This window comes from Polyodon spathula, chromosome 22, assembly GCF_017654505.1.
Source record: "Polyodon spathula isolate WHYD16114869_AA chromosome 22, ASM1765450v1, whole genome shotgun sequence".
Taxonomy (NCBI): Eukaryota; Metazoa; Chordata; class Actinopteri; order Acipenseriformes; family Polyodontidae; genus Polyodon; species Polyodon spathula.
In genome coordinates this window covers 3,243,543-3,267,366 of record NC_054555.1, presented here as the reverse complement: position 1 = coordinate 3,267,366, position 23,824 = coordinate 3,243,543, and positions in this window count along the sequence as shown.

The following is a 23,824-nucleotide window of genomic DNA, read 5'->3' as shown; positions in this document are numbered from 1 at the left end:
AATGAAAACGTACATCACTGTCATGTTCAAGAATACCTGTGATTGATGTCTGAGGCACTTAGGGAATCTGTATTTACAACTCTGGGATGCTTCAATCTCAGTCAATAGATGAAAAAGATATGAAGCATGCCTGATCAGATGGGAAAATCCTACCTGAAGGCTGAGGAACTTTGCCAATTTTATCTCTTCCAAATTCTGAAACTAAGCTTTAAGACATTCCTTGGTTTTTGTATGAAACCTGCTTGCCTGCATGACATCTTCACCTGGGAAGACCCTTTTGCATTTAACAATTCATTCATGGAACATTCTTAGGAGTCATTTCCAGTACCTCTACCAAACTCAGCTTACAATTACTTGACTAAGCATTACTGCTGAAAAAAGCACCCGTTTGACCAAAACAAAGACATTGTTTTAGTAAATATACAGTATATTTAGTGTTCTGTATGGCGTGTTTGCTGTACATTTTTAATACTGGTTTAAAAACAATGCTAAGTGGAACCCAGGGTTGAGCTGACTGTGTTTATAACTCAAACACAGTGTAATGAAGTGCTCAGGCAGGCAGCTGAATAAATGAAGTGAAACAGGTGCTACATGGTTTAACAACAGGAACAATTGGCCTGAGTGTGCACCCTGAAAACTACAGTTTTGCAGCTAACTGGAGCTTTTAATTTACATCCGGGATATGACACCTGCTTCCTAAAGTGACCGTCTTCAGTTTCATAAAAAAAAAAAGCTTAAAAGGGAAACATTACAATGAGGCTTTCAATATCACCTTTGACTTTCAATGGCATACAGATACCATGAGCAAGAAGTCCTATTTTGCAAAAGTCTTATTTTGATCATGGTTAGTCTAGTCTGATTTTAAAGGAATGGTGTAAGACAGCATCTGAGGGAGTTAGAAAACATGGGAAATCATTTCTTTGCTGCATTTCCAAGGACTGAGAGATTCCAAGATTGATTAATAGCAGTATTTAAACATTCATGACAAATGGTGGTATTGTCTTGATTTAACCTGATAGCTGAGATATGTTGGGGAACTGCAGCTTCCACAGGAGCAGCCCCTCTGTCAGATAACCCCCCCCCCCAAACCTGTTGCTATTCTTCTTCATTCAGCTGAACTGTTGAATTGTCTTGCACACTTTCAGATACATTATAAACACAGCTCTGATTCATTTCTCCAATGATCTGAATCGATGTGTGAAATTAAACATGTTGGCAGGTGCAATCTTCCTTATTTATACAGCAAATCAGCTTCTAGTCAAACTGATAAACCCCAGCCAGAGGTTGTTAAACTCTTCCCAAAGCCTGGGGTTAACAACTTGAAACGTTTCTGCAACCCTCACAGCTACATGGTTAACCCTGTGCACATCCAGAATTGAATCAGAGGAGCACCGAATGAAGATTAAACAACTCATACTTCATGCTGTGCTTTCAAAACTTCTCAAATGTTCTGTGCTTGTCTCTTTTCTGGAGCAGTGCTGAGTGGGGTGGACTACAGATAAGTGTGAATATGTTTCAGTTGTTATCTAGTTCGGATGTTGTGCATTGGTAGCTTTGACTTTATTTACCCAAACATTCAGTATTCAAAGCACACAGTACATTCTATTAGAAGATGCATACATTCATTAAATTCATTGGGCTGTAACAACAGTGTTCTTTTTTTTTTCACGATAAGAAACTCATTTGCCCTTCAAGTATTAGTTGCATTACCAGTGAATCAAAGTTTGGCATATCATGTTTCTCAGCTTGCATTTATAGATTTGACAGCTGAAAATGTTCACTTCTGAGCCCAGATAATGTATTATAAACTTTGAAAGTTCTTTTGCAATACATTGAGTTACACTGGCAAAATGGTAACGATAATATAGAGACAGCTAACCATTCAGGGATGGGATTAAGATAATATCCTCAGCGCGAGAACTCATAAACTTGCAGCTTCACTAAATATGATGGCAGTCGCAGGCTGATAATGGCATTTAGAGAAAGACACTCACAGAAACAGGATGCTTCTTTTGCTTTCTTTCAGCTTTTCATTAGATGTTGCTTAACAGACTCCTTTTTGTTGTTTAGTGATAAAATGGTTAATCTAGTATAATAAACATTTTTTCACAATCCTTGACATATTTCATTTGAAAAAGAAAAAAAAAAAGTTTGGTTTAAAAATCAATAAAGCCCAGTACTGTGTTTATGATTTTTTTTTTTTTTAAATCCAACAAGTGTTTAGAAATGTTTATGGAAAAATATGTTATTTTAGCCCAGGTCATGCATAAGCACGTAAATACATTGCAATACATGTGTAATCACAGATGGTTCCTGCTCTTACACAGTACTGTAACTATCGTTTAATCACATGGCAATGGCTTCTGTGAACAATAGCTTGTTATCTGATGCAATTATAGAGTAGTATTATAGTACAGGCTATGTACATGTTATTACACACTTATTCAATCAGCAGCTACATGTAAGAACAGGAACCATTGGTAGGTGTCTAGTTATTACTATGTAATTACACATAATCTAGCATGTTCAAACTATTGTATTAATAAGTATCAAAAAGGCACATCTTTGTGTATATTGTTTAAATTATTCAAACAAGTTTTACATTATTCTGATTACTAAGTTAAAGTTAGTTAATAATGGCCCACTGCAGAATGGTTTAATGTTGCTTATTTTCCAAGGTCAATCTGTTTTACATGTTTCTAACTGGCATGTAATGCACTTCAGAATGTAACACTTGATTGCTCTCTCGTTTGTCCTGCACACTTTTCATGTGTACTGACTTTAACTGGAAATATTGACGTGGCTGACCTCGTATTAACCTTTTTCTTTTTCTGTTGCTCCTGTCGGGCCCAGCAAAATGAAACACAAACATTAAAAAAAATTAAGAAATATTTTATACAGCATCGCTATCTTAATTAGAATAATATTTACTCTTTGCAATCTCTTTCATGGGAATTCCACATTAACCTATGCAAATTAATGCTAACGACCAGATCCCAGGCTGTTTGCAGTTGGGTTATACTATATTGAGTGCCATAGAAGATAAGTATGGAACATGCAGTGATGATGAAAAGCAGTTCAATTGGCATGTCTTCCCCAGACACATCATTAGGATTCACTCAGCTGATTTAAAAGAACTGCAAACCACACAGTCCACTGACACTGAAACAGCAACATCGATTTCACATGGTTTGAACTTTCAAAAACACACTTTTTGCACACATTTGTTATTATTATTATTATTATTATTATTATTATTATTATTATTATTATTATTATTATTATTATTATTATTATTTTCTAGCTCAAACTGAGTTAACCTCAATTGTGACAGATGAAGAGCACAAATACTCAAAGAAAACATGAAGTGTTACCTGTGTTACCGACAGTTATTCTTTTTTTCTTCACACAAGCAACTCATCAGTAACATACCTGTTATAAACAACCATAAACAACCAATAATACATTTATAAATATGTTATAATAGGGTGTTATGAACAATACGATCATTAATAATAATGAAAGGCTGTACAGATTTTATAGAAATGGCGATACAAAACATTGTAATTACTGCATAACATGACACAAGTCTTCTTGTTATTTGTAATTTAATACATTGTACAGCTATGGCCAAATGTTTTGCATCACCTAGAATTTTAGGATTGAGACATAATATATATATATATATATATATATATATATATATATATATATATATATATATATATATATATATATATATATATATATATATATATATATATATGGATTTAAACTGTGATTTTTGAATTAGGTGACTTACCGTTCGGGTACCAAAAATATTTAAGTATGTAATAAATTATTCACCTATCATCATGTACTTATTACTATATATGGTCATGAGAAACAATTTAAAAAAATGCTACTGAGAGGGGATTTAATGCAATACAATGCAGTCGAACACGAGCAAATAAACCTGCTTTAGTTTTATCAGTTTATTGTTTGCTGAAAGTGCTGACTGTGAATGGAAGCATTTTGCTGCTCTAATCAGCTCCTGGTAAATAATTCCCATTCTGCAATGTGTTTTTTGTCTATATATATATATATATATATATATATATATATATATATATATATATATATATATATATATATATATATATAATATGGTGGTGTTGTTTGGATATTTTTTAATTGAACATGGTAACCAATTGATAACCAATTTAATAACTATTTCCTTCAGTGAAACAAATAAGGCAGAACGGCCCAGGCTTGTGATACCTCGATGATATTAAGATTCAACAGTTTTTATCCCGTGGATAATCCACCGAATCCACTGAATCAGAAGTCAGGGCTTAATGTCACAGAAAATGTGTTCGCAAGAAACCTTTCAATAAATCCATTTTGCGAAACCCCCACACTTTATTGGTTTACGAGATGTCTCAGTGCTATCACCAAGTAACATTGTGCATAATTTACTGTACAGCAAGTGATTGAATCCTGAATTTGTGGTTATAGTTCTTTTAACCTATTCTCATCTCACCAGCAAAAGATACAATCCTTAACTGCAGTATATCACACAACACTCCCTGTTACACACACACACACACACACACACACACACACACACATATTATTATTGGCCTCAGCATTCATTCAAAACCAGTCGATTCAAATGTATTGTCTCCTTTGTTGAGAAAGTAGCTAAAAGTACATTTCAGAAATTCTGGTGGCTGTTCAGTTTTCCTCTCTGTTCCTGTTTGTGTACCCTATTTTCTCATCAGCCATGGCTGTGAGTGTTCACCAAAGATAAGTAACCGTGATCGAAGGGGTGGGAGACGAGGCTCTGTGTCACTCAGGTCTCATTGTTTTATCTTTAAGAACAAAATTAAAAAGACTTAGCAACCTTTTTCTTTCTTTCTCTTTTTTTTTTTTTTTAAACAAATGCAACAATCTTCCAAGCCAAATGCCTCAGTCAGCTTTATTTAATATCCCACTGGCAATTAAAATGTGTTTCCATATCCCACCTTTCATGCAGCTTTGCTGAAATGCAATAAATAACAGTCAAAGCATGACGAAGCAATAGCTACAGATAGGAAAACCATGGAAAAACAGCAAAGCACCAGAAAAAATAAAACCTGTGGAAATTCACCCTGGCAAAGTGACAGTTACAGACTGGCTGAAGTGAGGCAGGTCTGACTTAGTTTCCCCAGGTCTATCCACAGCACCTCAGCTATCCCTGGCCACTCACTAAAACAATGCAGTGTTCCATTCTGGGAGCAGCAATACATCACTGCTGACTTCGGGGGGTGGAACATGCTCAGGGACACTCCCGTGCTTAGAGATACAGAATGACTCCTTCTCCCGGACTGCAGAATTAAACTGAAATGCTTTGCTTTCAGAAACAAATATTTTAGCGACGGTAGTGGAAGTACTGTTCTGCATATGAACACAGTGATGTATTGGTGTTTGTCCACTGCCACCATTGCTGATACTGTAGAATGATAAGATTACAAGTTTAGGGTATCTGGCATGCAGATTACATAAGAGAAGAACAACTGGGATCTTAATACTGTACACACAGCTAGCTATTCAGTGACTTCACAAACAGATTTAGCCCAATTTTCTTTTCTTTTTTTTTCTTTTTTCTTGATATTTGCACTTCTAATAATAAAAACAAATGCTAATTTAAAGAAAACCAATCAGAGGGATGTAGAGCAATTAAATGAACATTTTGCTACATTAAAATAATAATAATAATAATAATAATAATAATAATAATAATAATAATAATAATAATAATAATAATAATAATAATAATTGTTATTATTATTATTAACAATTAGAGGGAAAAAAAAATGCTTTGGAATATCAGGTCCAGTCTGCGCTGGGTTAAAGCATATGCTTGCTCAAAATGCTTCTGCTTCTATCTTCATTCATCCTCACGCTTATAAACTCATTCTATTACAGACCTTTTTCCACCTTATTCAGACTGCACTCAGTACTAGCTAAGGTTTTCAAATCAATTGCCCTACTTAATAGTATTTCTAATCCCCAGTTTCATATGTTTTTCGTCTTATGCTTGTCATGCATGTTTGGATTTGAAATATGCAGAACGTTTGCTGGTACCTACAGTAAGCACTTCATGTGTTGTACAGTTTAACACCAATGGCCAACCTGTAATTTAGATCACTTGACCTACTGCAACGGTAAATGGGGGACCAGAAACCATGTTAATAAAGCTAATAAGATGGAAGAAAGTTGGTTGGCACACCTGTACTATAGGGATTAGTAAATATATGTCAGCATGATCCCCCACTGTTTAATTAATGTCAAATATATCTCTTTATGAAACTCTTTATTTTGAGTGTTATTGTGGAATTACAGCCACTTAAAATGAATTGTTCCTATGCAGTGGAAAAGTGTGTCGGTCAGCTGTTCATGAGCACTGCTAGGTGTATTAAATGAAGTGCAGGAGACGAACTCTTGAAATGAGCTGTATGCATTGCCTACCACAACTACACAAGCCTTGCAGGACACATACATCTCTTGTAATGAACTGGCATCTCAGCCCATTGAATTGAATGGAAAGGCAAGGACTGGATGTGAACCGCAAAGCACATGGCTCAGAAAATCGAACGTCTTACTGTTTAACTAAAGACCAAGTTGAGAGGTAAATGGGGTTCTTATGCAGATGTCAGGAGAAGATTCGTTACATGTACTGCTACAGCAGTGATTTAGAAACAGTAGATAGAATGTGTCATACAAAATAATAATACAAAAAAAAAACATTTAAAAGAGTCTGCCCTGCTTTAATATGACACATTTTGTATGATTACAATTTTTATTGCATACAGAAAAGAACTTAAATTGAAATCCAATGTATAAGCTACATAACTTCATACAGTTGCCTGTTTTGGTATTCAGATTAGTTTCAGTGGTTTAATAAAGGAAATTCAATCACCCAGTTGCTGTTGTTTTTTTTTTTCTCCATCACTTTTTATTCTTTAACTCTTTGGATTCTGACACTTTTACCCTGTCAGGTACACAGTCTGCACACCAGGTAACAGCGCCTAATACAATATTATTGGTATTAAATTAACATTAGAAACACAATATTACTTAATATTGTTTAAACTATGTCCTGTTTCTCTTAGTGTTGTCTTAGTAGTGGCTTACCTTCCTCTCCTAAGGAGAGCGACCAAGGGCAATAAAATTGGTTTTGTCCTGGCTCAGAACACAGACATGCGTTCAAAGAACTTACTCACTCTGTGTTAGAAAGATAAATAGGAAACATTACTGCAGCATACTTGTGACACACGGGCTTGAACTGAACAGTTGGGAGAATGACATTGAGAATGCTTTTAATGTCAGCCCATGTTTGAGGAGAATGAATAAACCGGCATAGTAGAAAAATGAGATGTCAGTTGCACTGAGCAGATTAAGCAAACAAGCAAACAAAACAGAAGCAACCTCTCGACATGTCATGCTGGGACAGTTTTGTTTAGATTTTGCTCCTGTGAAGAACAGCACTATATTTGTAATCTAGTCTGTAGTTCCCTGAGTGTTAAGAAGTGGTTCTATACAGTCCTGCCATCAAATTAGTCTTATTATTGCAGTCAAGCTACAATATGAGCCTGAGCTAAGGGATCCCCACTGATTGGCTATTCTAGAACCATGGGACAGCTTATGTTCCGGGAACTGGCATTCTAGAACCTGCTGGCGGTTATTGCAAACAAAACAAAAGACTGCAGCATTGCCAAGATGAGTGGTGATTTCAAACATCACAAAGTGGCAAAGACATTCAAGTATAATTTCCATACACTTTGGGCTTTAATATGGCAAAATATGGAATATGCATGTGCATGTGCAGCTCTGAATTTAAACGGCGGTATGCTACACATGTCAGCTCAGGATGTAGATGAAGGTTTGCTATATGCACCTATGAATCTTCCTACTTTTGTAACATTTCTAGTTTTTCTTTAGTGTCTCTAATTACTGTGTCTTTAAATAGTAGTTACTTAGTAAATAGATGTGCACTGACACATAATTGCAAGGTTATTATGCATAGTTACAATGTGTTATCACTTCTTTATTATTACTGGGGGAGTTTTACTTTAATATCAGTCCCAGAAACAGTGTGCAGGGGTAATTTAAAAAGCCTTTATGAATGTTGAAAAGGTTTGCTTTTGCTACAGGGACACTCACCTGAAGAATATTTGGTCATGGAATAACAAAATCATTTGAAAACCTTTTCTTCATCTCTTACTTTTAGAGCCTGCAGCATACATGCAGCACCAATATGTCACTTAGTAATTGCATTTATATAAATATTATCCTTCAATCTCACCAGAATAGAACATATTTCTTTCTTTATTTTCTTTTACTGCATAGCACCAGGACATAGACAATGGGTGCTGAGAATAGAAGATTGATTTCTATGGATCCCTGTGGAGCTTATAACCCATAAAACCAAGGCTAAGAGAATCACTTAACACAATAAAGTACAGAATAAAGGAACTAAACTGAAGTATATGACACAGAATGACAGTGATTAAACAGAGCAGCTGAAAACAAGGCTGATCGTTTAACAAAGGACCACCAGCTTTAGTGTCCTACAGAAGCATGTATAAAATAAAACAGGATGGCATCACTGAAGCCGTGCTAGTGTCTTTATCCATCCATACTATATATAAACTGTTTGTGGTATATACTGTATGCACATTGAGGTACAACAACAATCAGCATCCAAAGAAATCAATACCATCTCAAAGGAGACCTCAGTAATCTATTTGTTTCTCCTCTCCCCTGATGGCTTCTCACAGGCTGTTTGTATCAGAAAGAGAATATTGCACTGTAGGTCTCGCTCTGCACCTGGGTATTAATGATTCCACTTTTTAGAAAGATATGATGTATCTTTAATTTTCAGTGCACAACAGACGAGAGATACCACATCTCTTGGATTAACTCAGATATGACACTTTTCAATCTGCCTTCTGGCTGAATATTATCTTCACAAATAATCTCTCAACCTCTCTATGTAACACTGATACATTTTAACAGATTTCAAATTGCCTTTTTCAAAAAACAAGCTTGCCAGCTTAAAAGCGTGGATACTTCATGTTTCCAGTCATGTCTGAACTCGGAACATAACAAGATGTGCTAACTTTAGGGGCTACAGTTTTTAACATGTGCCTTTCAGGAGTTGAGTGAACCAGTGTGGCATCCTAGTTAGAATCCCATTATGTTGATGAAGTGAATTATATTATGCAAATGTGCAGCTTAAGTGGCACTTGATCAGAGGAGAGAGAGCCAGTGAGAGCGAGAGAGCGAGAGAGGGGAAATGGTAGGACAGCAGCCAAGCATGACAGCATTGCTCATATTTCTCTCTGACACCATCTGCAAACCACAATGGGCTGGGACTCTGAGGCTGAGCTGAATACTGAAAACAACACTGCAGCAGTTTGACTTTGCACTTTGGTAGCGATACATAAACAACAGTTAACTCCTGTGGTAGAAGCTCATAAAAAATGGAAATAATACTGTACATACACTGGAATATTGTACCGACATCAAGCAATTAGGTTGGTTCTTATGTGCAAAACATATTCATGGACCTATGCATCTAAGATAAAAAGGGGGTGATGCATGTAATTGGTGCCACTGTCAAACATGGATCCCTTACTATGAATGGACCTTAATGAAAATTCAATAAATAATATCCTCTTGAAAATATTTCACCATAAAAAAACACAGCAAAAGGTACAGCACTATTCACCCTACAGTCCACACGACAAAAGGGTGGCAAACAACAGTATTGCATCACAACTAAATTCTAATTAAAAGTCCTTTAGATGTTCCAGTTAGTAAATGTTTTTGAGAAAACAAATGCACATCTCAGAAAATGCATCTTTAGGGAGTTTCTGTGGGCATTCAGAAACACGTACTTCCAAACTGGGCCTCATATGCCTTTTAAATTACCCTCCCTATAATATACATGCCATTTTTTATATGTTATTTTAATTTGCATTTGGTATGTTTTTACTGTTGCCCATCCCAATGCAGTATACTGAAACATACCAAATAATGCTCCACTAACAAAAAAACAATATAACATGTATGTATTTTATTTACTACTACTAATAATAATAATAATACTAATACTACTACTACTACAAATAATTATATATAACCTACCTACTTTTGTTTTAAGCTTAGTAAAATAAATTGAGAGGGTTTTAGTTATAGAATCTCTTTGGGGCTACTGCAATCTCGATACACATCCATAAATATGTAAATCAGGGACTGTGATATAAATCCAACACCACACATTGTCATCGACTCCAGAAAATGAACATTAAATCACAACAAGGCTTCATTTCCTTGCATACACCTCATAACTCCTCATGGGCCAGCAAGGAGCGCAGCTCTACTTCAAGGAAGCACTGTAAATGTTGTATTTTGGTGTGTACATTTTTTTCACATGCTTTCCCTTTAAACCAAGTATCAGCAATGTTTTTTCTATTAAATGTATTTATTTTTTCTTTCAATGGGCATTGTTAAATGAAATTACATCAGGTAATAAGATGTTTTTCACTAGTCAGTGTACTTACAATAGTGTTACTGTGTATAACACGTGGGTACCTTCCATATATTACAGATTTATTACACTGTATTGTAGCATGGCTCTGCCTGCCCTATCATAGAAATGTTAATGAATTATGTTGGCCAATTGCAGTATGTAACTAAGTGCAGTAAATGGTTACGTGTAACATGTTTTGATGAAAAAGTGTACTGTGTCTATTCCCTCTTGTAGAATAAAATCTTTATATTGAACAAAACCAACATCTGGACATTAAATGTAACTATATAATTTAAAAAACTGTCACTGACATCTAATTCCAAATAGAACCCCAGAAAATACAAATATAAAGTCAGTACACTTTTCAAATGTGCTGACGTAGCTCTTCTTTTCTGTGAGTTGCTCTGTTTCAGTTTGATTTATTGTGAAGCGAATAGAAAGGAGCTCTCACTGCTTTTTCATATGACATTTAATTAAATTTTTAAATCAGAATGCACAGGTCAAAAGATATTATAAATGTAGAGGATTTAAGCAGTTGTTTTGTTAACCAAATGAAAAAGGCATTTACACTGATATTGAAAAGTCTACAAAAAGACCAGTTTTCACATTTATGAAATACAAATATTAAAACCTGTATTTAAAACAATATTGGTGTACCTCAAACACAGTGTGTGGCAGTGCAAATGATTAATTATGATCTTCATGAGAAATAATTCTGGTAGGATATCAGAACCAGTTGTCGTGATATAACCAGTTAGAAGGTGAAACTTGTGCATGCAGATTTCTTTTTTCAATGTGCTATAACACTGAATCCATTATGAATCCAGGAACACTTAAAAGTCCATCTTGTTAAAAAAAGGCTCTGTTTAACATGACTAGCAGGCTTGGACTCTAATGTGGAGGCAGTCTGGATGGTAATGAATCTCATCTTTCCGGTCAGTGCTCACTGTAATGGTAATTCCCAAAGGGTTCTTCATAAACACAGCCCTTCCAATTTCAACACAACTCGCTCACTTTATATGAAGTGTACATTTAAGATATTTTCCTAAAGTGTGTTTTATTTGCTTCATACTGCTTCGCTGTTTAGTGTTCAGTCCTAATCTGTATAAAACTACAGAACAGCAGATTTGGGAATGCTTTCTTAGCTGTAAGTGCCATGAAATCAAGTTAGCTGCTAAGCAATAATTATGTAGCTACTATTGCATTGTTCTGATATTGTACTATAATATAATAGTACCAGCATTACCCTAGTATTTACCGCAGTGGTTTGCATTAACAAATTAGTTGCCTTTTGTTCTGAAACGTGTATGAGAGTCATGGCTCCAGTGTACAGTATTCTCGATTGGTTTTGCCAGTCAAAATGAAAATTGCTTGTTCACAGGATTAGAAAATATGTGGTCCACATTGTGGTCCAGTAGCACTCAGAATTTGTTTTGGTCGATGAAATATTCAAGATTTAACCACTTTTGTAACTATTAAGTGCTCAATCATGTTAAATTTAGACATAGTAAAGAGAATAGATGTGAATACACATTTGCATTAAGAACATAAGAACATAAGAAAGTTTACAAACGAGAGGAGGCCATCTGGCCCATCTTGCTCGTTTGGTTGTTTGTAGCTTATTGATCCCAGATTCTCATCAAGCAGCTTCTTGAAGGATTCCAGGGTGTCAGCTTCAACAACATTACTGGGGAGTTGGTTCTCACAATTCTCTGTGTAAAAAAGTGCCTCCTATTTTCTGTTCTGAATGCCCCTTTGTCTAATCTCCATTTGTGACCCCTGGTCCTTGTTTCTTCAGGTTGAAAAAGCCCCCTGGGTCGACATTGTCAATACCTTTTAGAATTTTGAATGCTTGAATCAGGTCACAGTATAGTCTTCTTTGTTCAAGACTGAATAGATTAAATTCTTTTAGCCTGTCTGCATATGACATGCCTTTTAAACCCGGAATAATTCTGGTCACTCTTCTTTGCACTTTTTCTAGAGGAGCAATATGCTTTTGTAGCGAGGTGACCAGAACTGAACACAATATTCTAGACGAGGTCTTACTAATGCATTGTACAGTTTTAACATTACTACCCTTGATTCAACACTTTTCATAATATATCCGAGCGTCTTGTTGGCCTTTTTCATAGCTTCCCCACATTGTCTATTACGTCTATAAATGTATTATGTTTCTTTTAACCAAGAGATAAACTACCTATGTGTTTTTGTTTGTTTGTTTATTTGTTTTTTGCAATGAATTGTTGTTGTTGCGTGCAATTAATTACATTTTCCTTGTGATTTTTCTGATTTTAATACACATTTTAAATATATGTTTTGCTTTGTTTTGTTTAGTTCAGCATTGCGTCTTCAATATAATGTTAGCTTTTATTTTTTGTTTTAGAATGTACTACAGTTAATTGAATGTCACACTTTTGATGTTTTCTATTGCAGTTGTCCTAGTATGAAATTTAAAAAAAAAAACATGAAATGTAATTTGATTGAATATTTCATTTTTAACACCTTCCCGTTGAGGCTGACCTTTAGCATCCTACAGTATAATAAGTGATATAGAAAGCTTGGCTAGCCCTACATACACATTTTGTTCTTGGCTCTCTACTTAATTGTTAGGAGGGATGGTTTCCATTTGTTTCAGTTACACAAGGTCACCTTCTTTTGAAATGTGACGATTAGTGTCTCAGAGAGAATTTAACTTGCATCGCTGTTGAACACTCCAGGGACTCATTAATTATCATTAGGTACACACTTGTGCCTTCTGGCAGCTGTAGATACAAGGAATTTAAAAAAGGCATCAAAACAACACCTTTAAATTACAGTGTACAACATTATTATGTTCATATACTTGTTTCAAAACAAGATAATATGTTTCAGTGGCCTTCCTCCTATAGCTACACACAAACACCCGTAGGAGACGTTCCTGTTCTCATTTGGGTTGTGAGGTGATTAAACTGGCATCCCCCAGCTATTCATGCACACTTTTCTAATGAACTTCCCCTCAGTGCTTCAAAAACTAATGTATGCCCAATAGCAACTCCAAAGATGGAATTATCCATGTCATTAGCTTCAAAAACGTAATCATAAAATCTTCAGCAATACTAAAATTGCAAATCTTCCTGGAAATTCCTTCTGTTTTAACACCTTGGCTTCCAGATGATAATGTCTTACTGCTGAAGGATTATATAACAGCGTGCTATATAAGTTAATCAATGGAGCTGATATTTTCCTTTATAAAGGTTACATAGCTTCATAATAACAGCTGTCTACTGTAAGATTTATATTGAGACTAAAGTTCAACAGTCTACTATGTGATGTGAGATTTCAGAAATAATTGCAATGCCACATGACTGAAAAAAACTGTACAACCCAATACAACTACAGAAATGTAAGAAATCAAATCACTGAAAAAATATATTTTTTTGTACATTTCAGGTAGAGGTAAGGCCGGTTTCATTTTTGTGCTGCCAGCTCACTGAATAATTTTTTAATTTTTTAATTTTTTATTACTGCCTCTGTAACACTTTGTGACATTTTCCACCCTATGAACAACTGCAGCAGTGGCCTCCTCCTGGATACAGAGGCTGATTACAGTTTCATTACAGCAAAGCAAACAAACAAAACAAAACCTGTAACCTTTTTCTGAGGCGCTTTGTGAAGTCATCAATCATACTCCCAGAATGGTTTATGTGCTGTGAAACATGCCTGTGGTTCATTACTTCAGTGTGGTCTACAGTGTATTTATTTATTAATGTCCTGCATGTGTGCATATATCTGATACAGTAGCAACATAATAAAGGCAGAGGATCATCCAAAATGCTGGGTGAGCTAACCAGCCTGAGTAACTCTCTCCACAGGGTCAAATCACATTGGAAAACTTCCTCCAAGCAACTGCAGCAGCTTTAAAGAGGAACCGTCATTGGACCTGGGATGTGTACATGTGCAAGGGCTTTGTCAAAGACAAACAATCAATTAAAACCACATGCTAGGGTGCAGAACGATTGTCTGCTTCCTGGAAACAATGACCACAAGGCAACACAATCCAAGAGCTGCACCCCATCGGGAGCCATGAGGTGACCGCAGCATAGCTAGCAATAGCAACGCAATGGGATCAGATGCTTCTTGAAGATATGTACACTGAAGTTTCCGAACAGATGTGAAAAGGCATCACACAGAAGCAATAGGAAACCTTGTGGTAAAGAATTTAAGTATTTTATTTATTAATGTATTTATTTATTGCAATTGGCTTTCTGTTCTATAGTTGCTCCAAGCGGACAGACACTTGTCCTTGAATGTTTACTCCTAATTTAAATGTCATCAATACCTACTGGTTCTTAACATTTAAACATGATTCCTTCAAAAGAGAGAAAGTTAGAGATAAGACTTGTAATTAGCTGACCAAAAAGTTAATTTATAAACACAATAACCTTAGAAATAGGCTGCGTTAAAGCTAATGGAAGCTGACAGCCCCTGAGTAACACGAAACTACCTACACTATATTAGGAATAGAATGGAAATATGGGATGGTGACAGTTCATAATGGAGCATAGAGCAGAACTTGACAAATCATGCATGACCTTTTTTTTTTTTTAAAAGGGTTGCCAAAATGCAGAGATGCCAAGATGCCATGCCATTGTAGCACTACAGCAGAACAACGCAAGCAATTTTGTTAAAGCTACCAGGCACAGTTTAAATGATCTCTGTTTGTTTTGCTTGTTTTCCCTCAGACAATAGATTATGCAGAGCACGACAGTAGAGTAGTTGAAGAGACTCGCTTGTTTTACTGACCCTTAACATTCGGGGGCTGTTGTGTATGGAAAAAGAATAAGGCTGCAAAAGTTGTCTGCTTCAAGTGATTCAAACTTTAATGTCAGAACAAATTCATTCATGGAAATGTAATGAAATCACCAGCCCTAGGGTGAAATCATATAAATCTACTATGGCAGTCAGTTCAGATTGGACTCCTATGTGGCTAAAAATAGGAAGGCACAGTCTAGCCCCATTGCACTGACAGTGGGATTGGATGATGGTTCTTCAATGTGTAGAGGTTACAGCATTTTTTAGAAACAACTGTACATGGCAAAGCATTTCCAATGTCAACTTTTTGCGTGATATATCCCTAACCCCTTTCTGATATAGTTGTGTGCTTAGATATAACAATGCAAAAAAAATGCACAAATTAAGTACATTGTAACTATGCAAAACTACACATGTATTTACTAAGTAACTACTATGTAAATACACAGTAATTAGAGACAGCTGATGTAAAGGGTTAGTGTTTGTTTGTTTTATATTAGTGTTGGGTCCCAGAATGTAAACCAATAGGAATGCTGTACACTATTCTCCAACAGGAATTAGGTTAACATACTTATTGGAAGGGCTTTCAGTAATGCAGTGCTGTACATTAAGTTTGGAGTTAGACGATGTATACATACATATTAGGAAATATGCTTGGATTGCACTTAAATATATGAAATGACATATATTTAGACAGTGCCAAAACAGTCATCTGGCAATATAAAAATGAAGGAGATATAATAATGTAACTGAAGGACTAGATACAGTATAGTGTGATTAATGTAAAGCAGATTACCTGCATTTTAAAATATATCCCAAAAATGTGCATGTATTCAAATAAGGGAGCTTGGAAAATGTTTTCTAATGACTCACAGCTTGTGATGGGCCATTAGTTAAATGACCTCAGGGAGATTGGTTTTCCCACTACACCAATCTTCATCCTACATGAACAAGGGCACTGTCACTAGAGGTAAAGATGTTCAACTACAGTCTGCAGTTGGAATAAGAAACCATTTCACGTTTAAGTCACGCAAATGATAAAATATTAGTTCAGTGTGCACGGGTCCAACGGGGGTGTAATAGACGTGGTCATTGTGAATAAAATAAACGCAGGGTAGGATTGGAGGTTCAATGCCTCCTGGCAGGAGCCGAAGGACAAAAAAAAATCTCCTTGGTGTCAGAGGAAGAATAGATTACAGGATTTCAACAGAAATGATTCACTGCTATCAGCGTGAGGAACATACGTGCAATGACAGATTTTTTCCGTGGGTTGACAGGCCCGGAATACCAAGTGAAACCAGAGAAAGCCAAATGGGTGCGGGGAGGAACAAAATGAACAGTGCCATCAATACCTAAAGGGGACAGGAAAAGGCCTTATCGGCAGTGTCAGCGGAGATCATGCTCTGCTCTACCTGAGAGGGAAGAAGGATGAATGGCAACCCTGAAACACCCAATACCACTAAGAGGAGACAAGCTGTAACAAAATCCATCAGAGCCATTTGAAAATCCTTTCAAAAAATATTACAGGGGATGCAGTGGTGCCTTGCACAAATTGAATGACACGGTATGACAACCTCCACAAAATTGCTAACTTCTTTCATAGAGAGAAGGACAGTGCTCCCAAAACACCCTGGGAGATAGCAAGTCTTTCTCGAAGTTTGGACGCGGTGTTACACTTCCCAATCGCAAAGAAACTGCAAGAGAGGGGTTTTTGCCGAAGTGCTTGTGACGAGAGGATCATTTTCAGCATGTCCCTGTAGTCACGTTTTTTTGTTTTTTTTTACCAATTCAGTTGTTTTTAACCCTGCACAGAACCGTCTCATCGCATATTTTCCCATATGAGAATTACTAGCTCACAGTTGTGTTTGTTTATTTTGTTTCTCGCGTTTTAAAAAAAATTAACATTAAAAATTAATAAGCATTATGTTTGTGTATCATCAATTTTATTCACAGCAGTACATAGAATGAAATACACAAGCTGACTTATTACTGAGGCTAATATATTATTTATAAGTAGTTTCTTATTAATAATAAACACATCTGCTTGAATCTTTATTCATATTGCCATATTGCCATATTATTTCACAGAAAGCATATATAATGCATGCTGTGTTATTAAACTACAACGTTTATGGAAAAAGAATAAAACAGAGGCTGCCAAAGCAATCAAAGATCATAAAAAATTCCTTTTTTTTTAGCAATTACTAGTCTATACACTGACTGTTTCTCCTCACTGTGCTACAGCTGACCCTAATGGCCAGACGCCAAGTGAGCTCTCGTTGACATCCACTCTTGAGTTTCCCGGATCAAGAAGAAGAAACTGGCTTGGTCGTGGGATCGGAGGATGTCCACTGAACCTTCACCTGTGTGGTGAATTGCTGAAGAGGAAAACATTATTTGACATTCTAGATTGGTGAGGAAATCAGGGGTAAAAGGCACTTAAATAAACAAAATAATGAAATCAGTGCTCATGCTTAAGGAAATACACACACACTTTTTTGTTCCCCTTCATTACAGATCAGGGATCGCTGCTCGTCTTCCTGTCAGTAATGGGATCTGAAGGCACGCCTCGAAGGCAAGTTTAAGGTAGCAACCACATGGTGGCAAACAGTCAAACCCGCCTTGCTGTGACAACTGAGCAAAGAGAGAGCTGTCAAAGTGTGCACTGAGAACACTGATGGATTGCCTGACAAACTCTTTGTGCCATTCCATTATAACAACAATGGATTCCCGGGAAAAAATTTGGAGTTAATGTTTAAAATGTGAACAAAAACAAAAAGAGCTAGACTACCAACACAGTTAAAAAAAAACGGTGTTGACTGATTCTATAAATACAGTGCAGTTTGTATTGTATAATATTGTTCATGCTTGATTTAACATTTCTGCAACTGACCTAGCTTAAACAGCTAAACATTGCTTATTAGTTTTTTTAAACTCATCATTTAAGCAGAAAGGTTCCATTGAGATGCCTTAAAAATGAGATAACAGTGACTGAGTGTAGTCACCTCATCCCCCTCCCGTTCAAGCAGGGAGGGTTCTTTCTGTTCGTTCCAAGTAATATCCTGTCCTCTCGCTGTGGTGGGTTTTGGTTAAAAAATAATGTCATTTTTCTTCCTTTTATGTGCATTTCTTTTCCGCAGCAGTTTGGTATGCTAAGGCTGTCATGCCTTAGAAAGAAGCTGCCATTCTTTGTCATTCACCAAGGGAAAGGTAATAAATCACACCAGACGCCCAGATTCTCGTCCTCTTTGATTTACTGTACATGCTCTATGACACACTGATGTCTCCTCCTCTTTGAACCCCATCGGAATACACAGTGCAGGGACGAGTTTACAGTGTGTCAATTCAAGATGATCAGTATGCCTTTTTGGTTTTTAAATACACGCAGCATAAATTCCACATGTATATCATTTTAATCTTCTCAATAAATAAGTAAATACATATAAACTGTGGTGGATTGCTATTTTCATTTTCACTGCTGGATCACTAATGCCTGTACCTCCTATCAATGAGCAGCAGCACAGTGTGTTTCACGAATGGGCTGCAAGACTGAGACACTGTGACCCAGCCCAGGGTTGTCAGTTCATCTGTTTAACACTAGAAGGACCGGAGATATACTCATACCTAGAATCCCCGCAGCAGTCTTTCTGACGGCTGTATTCAAAGCACTGTATATAGTATAACGAAAGGAGAAACGGTCGGATGTAATTCTTTTTTTTAATTTTCTTTTTATTGAGTAGGTCTATGCCACAAACATCAGAACATATAAAGCATATATATATCATATATATATATATATATATATATATATATATATATATATATATACACACACACACAGAATATTATATATATATATATATATATATATATATATATATATATATATATATATGTATATGTATATATATATATATATATATATATATATATATATAATGTGTATATATATATATATATATATATATATATATATATATATATATATATATATATATATATATATATGAACATTTATTTTACAAATCAAAACAAGAAAATGTAAATTAATAAGCATCTAAACAGATATCAATTTACAACATACGATACATATTTATAAAACTGAAACGATAGCAACACATTTTTTTACTTTTCAACAGCAATCGGTTTATTATCAGATGAGCAAAAGCAACGTAGGTAAATAAACTTAGAAAAAATAACATTTTACAGAGGCACACAACACAAGCAGTTATAAAAAAAAAAAGGTTAAAACAAAAGGGTATTCCTTTACCTTGAGTCTAAGGTGGTTCACAATCAACACTGATAATGTGTTTCTCCACACAGCCTTTCTGCACAGGGCACAGCTGTCCGAAGTTTTATTTTTATTGCACTTGCCAACCTGGCATTGGCGTCTCTGTGAAGTTCCTGTGCTAACTGTAAAATATATTCTCTCCTTGGTAAATTCTTCTCCGCGCATTCTTTGTAAAGTACCCAGGAGCTGATGGCTGCTAGGTCCAACACATTGTCAAACACCTGAACAGGCCACCATAGGGAGCCAACTTTCACTGAATACTCCATGCCATCTGATCCAAAACATCAACTCCATATTTTGCTGCGTAGTAAAACTCCATGGTCTCTGGTATTTATTTTCACTAGTCCTCCATGCTAATTGACTGACCAAAGCAACGCAGCTGGCAGCAGATGCCAGCCTTCAAAAGGCTGATTGAAAACAATAGACTGTCAGTCATTCACTCAGGCAGAGAGTAGAGTCTAATCTACAGTTACACATATTGCATACTGTTAAATAATAATAATAAAGTAGAATACCGTTCTGTATAATCGCAATACAATTGTTTTCTGTGTGGTCTGTCAATGTGACTGCTCCCTGGGCTTTTAGGTATAATGTAATATATTTCCTTTATTTCTGCACTCCCACATTTCATGCTTTGCGAGCATATTTAATACATACAGACAGAAAAGTACATGAACGCCTCAGCCCCATATGATTTACACTACTGGAGAAAATTACATTTTAAAACCAAAAACTGCCAAAATGACCATCACTTCAGGGAGGAGATGTGGATGTCAAATGCTTTCATACTTTAATAGATTATGCAATTAGGATTAAAGATAAGCATATGCAAGCAAATTAACTTCAGAGCTGTTGATAGAACAGGGGGTGAATTACATTGTAATTGCCTTGCAATAACTGCATAATGGTTTCTGCTCTTCTGTGGTAACTACTGTGTAATTACATAGAAATGGCTTTGTGCATAACAGTTTGTTACCAGGGGCAATTATAACAGCATGGTACTATATCCAAGTAACCACACAATATTCTCATTGGTACTTACAATACAATCACAATCTAAAGCACTATGCTGCTTTTCATTCAGTGAGATGACATTTTAGCATATGTTGCTTTAAAAAAAATAAATAAATAAAAAAATGAGAGTAAAATAAACTGCCCCATTATATATTTTATGAATTGCTATTTGTAATCTAAGAAAAGACCATATTTATTGTAAATGCACAGCATGTTATATTCCACTGTACCACTCTAACCCAATGCAAGGCGCAGAGCTGTATTGCTTTGCTTACCTGATCCTGTACAGCCTTTTGAAATGACTGGGGAGCTGACCGTGGCGGTTTAAGCTGCAGAAAGCGCTGCAGTAGTCAAAGTGTGGAATAGAAAATGAGGCTCACTGACTGCAACTAAAACAGACGATATCTTTATTACGGCTCACATGTGGAGTTAATTACAAAATATTATCTGATTTCCTTTAAGGTCCTTCCTTTCCGATCTGAGCCTTATTAATAATCCAGGTGAAGCAGACTCAAGTCTATTATATCCCATGGCTGTGCTCCAGCATTAATCACATTTTAAAAAGACAAACCTTCTCTAGTATGTATACAGTACACACTTATCCCGATCAATACTATGCCATTTGGGTTCAGATAATTTGCTGGTTAAGTCTGTGCCGGCTTGAGGGACAATTCATTAGCTGGCTATAACTCAAGTGGTCTATGGTCTTCTCAGCAAATGCCATTGATTGGTGCTTTTCTGTATCATTCTGCCTAAACTTTCCCACCTTCCTTTATGACTTTCTGATACTTTAAAAGCATTGGAGAACTTTAATAGCATAGCAAAATAGCAAAAATGTTGTGAATGTTACAGTCAGTATTTATGAAAACTTGTTTGAAATTTCAAGGACAAAACAGTAATGCAGGCATTGTTTTGATGAATCTCACCAAAAGTAAAAGTTTGCTAAGATAAAACAGAGGTTGCTGTTTTGCAATATTATTGTACGCAGAGCAGGCTGTGATGGTATGACTTGACTACTCCCATGTACTGTCTGTCGAAGAACCATTTGTCACGCTGCTGTTTACTTTTGTAAAATGTATGATAGACGCTGTTAGGGTGAATCTATCTAGAGATGTATAAAAACGCAGTGCAATGAGCTATATAAACCATTTCAGCAAATGTCCTTTTAACTGAGAGTCTAGCTCAATCGTAGGGGCTTCATAGGCACTCTACACTAGTTTCGCTGCAATGATGCTATTTGTCAAGAAGGCGCCATAATTGCTTCTTTTGCATTTTAAATGGTTTTGCAGATATATCTCACTGACTATTTTCACTGTTTCTCTGTTAAATGACATATCCGGACAACTTGACAGCATCAGCAGCATAAAAAGACCGTGTAACTAGTATTGGATATCTGTCTCACAAGAGCTACACCCTCGCTCTGTATTCAGCGAGGGATGTTACAGCTCATTCCACTTGTCACACTGTCATATTTGTAATACATCCTCCAGTAAATGACGCTGCTCACGTTGTGAAGATAACTATGAATTTATTAAATGAAATATTTCCTCCACGCTGAATCGCAGGTGTTTGCATGCAGTTAAGAACAAAAGGCATTTCCTGGGGTCAAAAGCGTAAATTAAGCACAGCTGTTGTGTTGGGACTGCGAGGCACAACTCTTGCAAAAAAAATTTTTTTTTTCTAGTTTTTTTTTTTTTTTGCATGCTGTTTTAAACATTATGATACTTGTTTCACTATATGTTCCACATTACACAGTACATGTTTTTGCTGCACATTTACATGTGAGGTGGGTTTCCAGACCTCCTGGGACTAACTGGGATGGTGCCAGTTTTCTGCATAAACAGTAAAATTGCTCAATTGTCTCGGTTTTTATATTTTGTTTTCACGTTTTTTATAAGTACAAAACTGTAGCAGTGTATTCAGCTAGTTTACAGCCCACTCATTTAACTAATAAAATAAAGAAACACATGGATCACTTGTTTAATAATTCAGATTATGAGTTTAATAATAATTAATTTTCTGTTATTTGTTTTGCTCCTTTTGGTACACAGCAGCTTTCCTTTGTCAAACTTCAAATATATTTACACATTTCAAAATATACTTACATATAGAGCAAAGAGATGTACATGTTAAGAACATTGTAACTCTGCATAATAACGCATGTATTTAAAAGTTGGTACTATGTAAATACACAGTAATTAGAGACACAATGTAAAGTGTTACCCGGAAATCTTCATATTGCTTTTGCAGCTATAAAACAGATCACTTTGCAACAGAGCAAAAGATTAGTAAATGTGACAATGTAGCTTCTGTGCGGAGATGGCGTGAATTTCAATGTTGTTAAGATGCATGCATACAAACCAGAAGTCTCCAAGATATTGCTCGACACCAGTTTAATAAATGACTTGAAGGATCTTTTTTGGAAACTCGCTGTTTGATAACCGTTCATTAACAGTACCACACTGGCTCTCTCGTGTCCCATTACCCACTGGCTGTACTAAATGTATTACGTAAGTTTTTTTCAGGTAATTAACACTATAAAACAAAGCAAGCAAAAAAATGGATTGCGTCCTGAATGCTTAATCATTGGTTTTAATAATTAACAATGTAATTAACAACTTGTAAAAAATGTGTGCTGCTCTTGTGGTACTATGCAATAGTCCAGTTCTCTATTTTATCACTAGCTTTGAAAATGAAAATGTGGTATTGGATTAAATGCATACAGTGACATGTAGTCATGAGAAATAGCTTCTCATTTTCCAATGCTTTCCCACAAGGCCCCTAAGCCTTATTGTATATGTACTGCAGATATTATGTGAGCCATCCAGCTCTGGGGATCAGACGTCTATAATTGCATCTCCTTGTCCTGTGAAATTAGAAAACAGATAGGAAATTAATTGGAACTTAATATTACACCATGAAAAACAGAATAAAATATACAGCAGTACTACAGAAAATACAATTGTTCAGTGACAACAAATGTGTCCAACAATATATATTGTAAGTCTTTATATAGTGTCCCTATCTTGGATATCATTACACTGTAACAACACAGTAATTACAGAGCTGGTTATACAGTTAGTGAAAAATGTTGACGGTTATTTTTTTCCCCATCCCATAAACCAGACCAAATGATACAAAGTAGTTTATACTGCAGCAATATTTAA